Source organism: Hyla sarda, chromosome 1 (assembly GCF_029499605.1).
Source record: "Hyla sarda isolate aHylSar1 chromosome 1, aHylSar1.hap1, whole genome shotgun sequence".
NCBI lineage: Eukaryota > Metazoa > Chordata > Amphibia > Anura > Hylidae > Hyla > Hyla sarda.
Window position 1 is genome coordinate 41,032,504 of NC_079189.1, and position 5,668 is coordinate 41,038,171.

Below are 5,668 nucleotides of genomic sequence, written 5' to 3' on the forward strand. Positions count from 1 at the left end.
TTCGCGAGCGGGCGCGTCCCGCTATGCGAATCGCATCCCCGCCGGCAGTGTCAGTGCAGCGCTCCCGGTCAGCGGGTCTGATCGGGGCGCTGCAGAGAGAGTAACGCCGCGAGCGCTCCGGGGAGGAGAAGGGACCCGGAGCGCTCGGCGTAACAGTGTTCTTGGTATGTCCGAGAATAAACGATGACATCATCCAGATGGAGAAGAACACTTTAGAAATTCAGGTGTCCGAGGCATCTCTCCATCAAGCTCTGAAAGGTAGCCGATGCGTTGCAAAGTCCAAAGGGCATACTTTTGAAGTCAAAGAGCCCCACCGGGGTCACTAACGCCGTCTTCATCCTCGGCCATGGGCACTTGCCCGTACCCACTAGTCAGGTCTAGCGTTGAAAAATAGGCCCCGGATCCCAAGGCAGTAAGGGACTCTTCTTTCCTTGGAAGAGGGTAGGCATCTTTGTGGGTTACATTATTCAGCTTGCTGTAATCCACACAAAATCAAATGGTCCCATCCTTCTTTTTGACAAGGACTAAAGGAGCAGCCCAGGGACTCTGGCTCTCCCGAATGAAATCAGCTTCCTTCATCTCCTGCAGCATCTTCTTCACTGTCTGGTACATCCCAGGTGCGACTGGGCAGTGCCTCTCTTTGATGGGAGGACTATCTCCAGTTAGGATCCGATGCTGGATCATCGTGGTCCGGCCAAAATCGGTGGGGTGTTTACTGAAGGCTTCCTGGAACTGTTTAGCCACTTGAATGACTCCTCCAACCTGGTCCTGGGGAGTATCTTCGTCTCCTATCTGCAACTGAGTCTACCATGGGTCCACAGGGCTCTTGTCGGCCCCTTGGGCAGCCTGAGCAGTCCACTGTCTAGCAACTTGTGGCTTGGACATCACGTCTCGGGAGTCCAGGTGATGTAACTGAGCGATAGGAGTATACTTGGTTAATGTCGTAATGGCTTGGGAGAGGTTAACCCCTCGAACCAAGACTCTCCCATTTCTCACAGTCACAAGGCTTCTAGCTGCACATACCAAAGGGTAGTCCTCCAGTTGCATGGGTTCCAGGAGTGTCTGATAATCTTGGTTCTTCACCCCGGGTCGCGCACGACACAAGATAATAGTCTCTGTCTGCGCTTCAGGGTAACAGCTCGTATGTCATGGATTCTCACCCGGCAGATCTCCCCTCGAGGATTGACGAACTTCTTGTCAGCTTGGAGTATCCTGAGGTGGTGTTGCGCGGCTCGCCGGCCAGAGGGTGACATGTAGGGAAGAGAGGCACGCAATGGGTTAACTATGTCATCAAAACAGTGTCTCATGATGTTCATTCCTAAAATAAACTCAGCAGCATGTTCCTCACCAACACTAGTAACAATAACACCTTGTACCTTGAGGACATGATTCCCTACTTGCACTGTGGGCTCACAGTAGCCATGCTTCGGTACTGGTTTCCCATTCCCTGCCATCACCCGAAAGTCTACATCATTAGGCTCGCATAAACATCTCAGGACCCCAATATTTGTAAGACACCCCTTGAGAAATAGTGGACACTTGGGACCCAGTGTCGATCAAGGCCTGCAATTTAACCCCTTCTACCACAACTTGTACATAGGGAGGGGGGGCAACATACATCGATAGTCCCATTTTGGTGATGAGTGATAATGGACCTTCAATTGTTAATCCCGGGGTGCGGTCCTCGACCACAGGGGATGCCCGTTTAAAGCCCAACATTGGCTCTTCCAGTGTCCAGTCTTATTACAATGACTACAAACAGGTCGTGGAGTCCCAGGTGGCCTGGCCTCACAAGAGGGGTAATAGGTGGCCTGGCAGGGTGAGGGGCAGGCTCTTTGGATGAAGGTGAGTTAGCTCTGCCCACCATCGCTTTAACATCTTTAGTTAACTGATCAATGTCCTGCCGTACATGTTGTAAGTCATTAGCCCAGGGACTAGAGGGAGTCGAGGCAGTTGCGGGCTGAGACGTGGTTACGGTCGGGGCTCCCAATGATTCAGCAGAAGGGGGCCTAGCTTCTTCCGCGTTGGGCCCTGACTCAATGACTTTGATGGCTAACCTCTTGAAGGCAGGGAAAGCCATGTCGGGATTCTGTTCTGCCAGCATCCTGAGTTGGGCCTTATCCCACTTGTTCTGTGCCCCATCTATGAACCTGTCCATCAACACCCTGTTGCCCTGATCGGGTGTAATACCATCTAGCTTTTGTACTGCTTCTAAAGCGTTCTGTAGGGCTACAGCATAGGCCCGAAGAGTCTCACCTGGCTTCTGACGTCGCTCATACAGTCTCAGACGTACCTCAGAGGGGAAGTGAGACTCGAACACTTGATAGAGCCCCTGAAAGATTTTCCCTACTGTAGCCTTGTCGGCCGGTGGCCATGTGCGTATCTACTCTAATGCAGGTCCCTGCAGCTGTCCAGTAAGTAACTGCACCTGTAGATGAGGGGAGAAAGCATAAAAAGCGAAGAGGCTGGATATCTTCTCCTTGAAGTTCCTCAGTGTAAACGGATCACCGTTGTAGTGTGGGAGGACAGGATTTCCCAGGAAGACAGGTGCGGCAGCAGGTGTCCTGGAGGTCAGTGCAGTAGCTGGAGATGAATCGGGTTTAACTTGTCCTGCCAACTGTGCTGGTTCTGCTGATGAAACCACCGGAGCACCATCATCTTGCTGAATAGGGGGTGCAGGTGGTGCAGACACTGGAGCAGGTACTAGAGCAGGTCCTGGAAGCGGTAGTGCTGCTGCTGGATCCGACATTTTGGAAAACGGAACTGTTCCTTTAAATGAAACTCGGGAACGTCGGTCCCTTTACGAGAAGTAGCTGTTCTTTAATCTGGAACTTGAGTGAGTAGATTTCGAACTTTAGAGCGCTGATTTGGAAATTGAGTGCGTAGATCTCGAAATTGAGAGCGCTGGTCTGGAAATTGAGTGCGTTGAGCTGGAACTTGTTTGAGGCTCCGTGAAGATGGTCGCCGCGGCACACGCGGGAAGGACTAGCGATGCCTTTACCCCATTGCGCTGCGAATTGCGGCTCCACACTACTTTTCACCTCCCCCCTTACTTTTCGTGGGCACTTTTTGCACACAGCACCAGAAACACAGTCGTGTAGCTTTGAAGGAGATTCACAGTAAAAAAGTAAAGTCCTTTACATAGGAGGGAGTACACTTTGATTGGTGGTAACAGCTGTAGGCACACACCCATATCCTGTTCGTAGGACGCCAAAAAGCTATGTGATAGCCTGGGGGAGTAGGGTATATGGGGTGTAGCTGTGCAGTGATTAAAGGGTGTCTGGTTTACCCTTGCTATTCGTGACACCAGGGTGACGGCTCCTCTGTAATGCTTGTCCTACCGCCACCCTTCCCAAGAGCGATAGGGAGTTATTGAATAATTGAATGTCCACAACCGGAGAGCTGGCTGAAAACAGTTGTAACTTTTACTGAAGATTTTATGCAAACTTCACAACAGGAACAGTCTCTACATATGCAAGTTCTCTTGGAGATTGACAAAGATTGGGACCTTAAACAATTTTGAGTCTTTAAATTGATATGCGCTGTTCCACTGGATTTAGGGGATTTAGTTGTGGTCCAGTAGTCACGCTAGCTTTAGCGGGGATTAGTTTAGAACTCACGGTTTAGTTCAGCTGAGGCCGGTAGATTTTCAGGCCTAGCGTGTCTTTGAAAGTTGCGCAGATCCGTCCTGCTAGTCCGACATCCACGAGAGCAGCAACTCAAGAGAGCGATAATTGGCTACAGCTCCCTTATATGGGCAGGGGCTGGACTAGAGCTAATTGGTCCAATACTGATGTCAATCACCTTCACACAGCATTATGGGTAGCTGGTGATCCAAGGACCTCCAAAGGTCCTCTAACATACCATAGAGGATTTAACCCAGTCACATGACCGAAGATCCTGCGACGCTAACAAGGTATGTTATATACTATATGTATTTATCGGGGTGTACCACGCACCGGCCTATAACACGCACCCTCATTTTACCAAGGATATTTTGTAAAAAAAAGTTTGCCGTCGCAGCTGCCCCATTGCCTCCCCCATCCCCGGTTTTATAATTACCTGTTGCCGGGGTCGGGTCCGCGCTGCTTCAGGCTCCAGTGTGACGTCTCCTGTGTCATTGCTATGCGCTGCGAGGCGCAATGACGAGTGACGTCTTCAACGTGACATCACTAGTCATTGCGTAGCGCAACGCATAGCAACGGCACAGGAGACACCACACCGGAGCAAGAAGCAGAGTGGACCCGACCCCGGCAACCGGTAATTATAAAACAGGGGATGGAGGAGGCAATGGGGCAGCGACGCCAGCAATGGGGTAGCAGCGCCGATAGCCAGGGGGAGAGAAGCGGCGGCAGCAGGGCTCTAGACCCCAGGAAAGGCAGGGAGAGAGAAGCGGGCAGCGACGGCCTCTCTCCCCCTGCCTTTCCTGGGGGCTTCTGCGGGATCAGAAAAAATGGGGATGGGGGAGGCAATGGGGCAGCAGCGCCGGCAGTCTCTGGACCCCAGGACAGGCAGGGACAGAGAATCGGGCAGCGACGGCAGGTCTCTGGACCTGCAAAAGCCACTGCAGTTCATTGATTTAAAGTGCCCGCCTTAAATCATTGAACTGCAGCGGCTTATCGGCGTATAATACGCAGATAGACTTTAGGCAAAAAATTTTAGCCTAAAAAATGCATGTTATACGCCGATAAATACGGTACATTATTATTAAATATGTACGCGTAAAACATCACAGAATTAGAGTAGAGGAAAGGCGACTAGGGGCTGTCCCACCCGGGGGACCCTACCTGAGCATAGTTACTCTGACTTTGGGGACCACCATACAAGGTACGGTATGCAATACGGTACCGGGACACCACAACAGTCAACACTGAGAAGGTGCACCCTACAGACAGGCTGACTCAGCAAGCAGCAGCTCAGATAAAAGATTGCTGCTGTTGGAGCCTATAGGAGACTTTGAGGGACTGTCTGCGACTGCCATTCAGGGCCGGACTAGACATCGGGCATTTGCCCGGTGGACTGGGCCGTCCACCTGCTCTGTTGCGATACACCTGTTTTTTGCACTACACCGGCCACTGCTTTCAAAGCCTCGGCTTCCGCTTTGAAAGTAGTGGCCGGTGCAGTAAATAAAAAAGCCCGCTCTGTCTGCTCACTGACACAGCCTGCCCCATACCCTAAAAGGGGCCGCGCTCCGTCCGGTGTCCAGCCCCCCGGCCCCAAGTGCAGTGAACCTGGGCAGGGACACTGCTGCTTTAAAAGCCTCCCCTACCAGTGACTAAGCCTCCCCTACCAGTGGCGGATCCAGGGGGGGGGGCAACGGGGCAATTGCCCCCCCCCCCGAGATTTCTGCCCCCCGATTTCTAACATGGTGGAGCCATTCGGTCATTAATTTACCTTTCTCGCCGCTGGAACGTGATCGGCGATCAACGGCTAGCCGGCGCGATGATGTCACATTATCGCGCTGGCTCCTGAAGATCCCGTCACCGCGGCTCGCCGCTTACCTGTTTGCACTGTCTGTGCAACTAAGAAGAAGAGAGCTGCTCAGTGCGGGAACGTAATATAAGTGTATGTAGTTTTATTTTACTGTTTGGCACATCTATATGGCACTGGGCTCAGGGGGCAATACAAAAACTTAGGGGGCACAAAAAAGGATAAATTTGATGTGAGG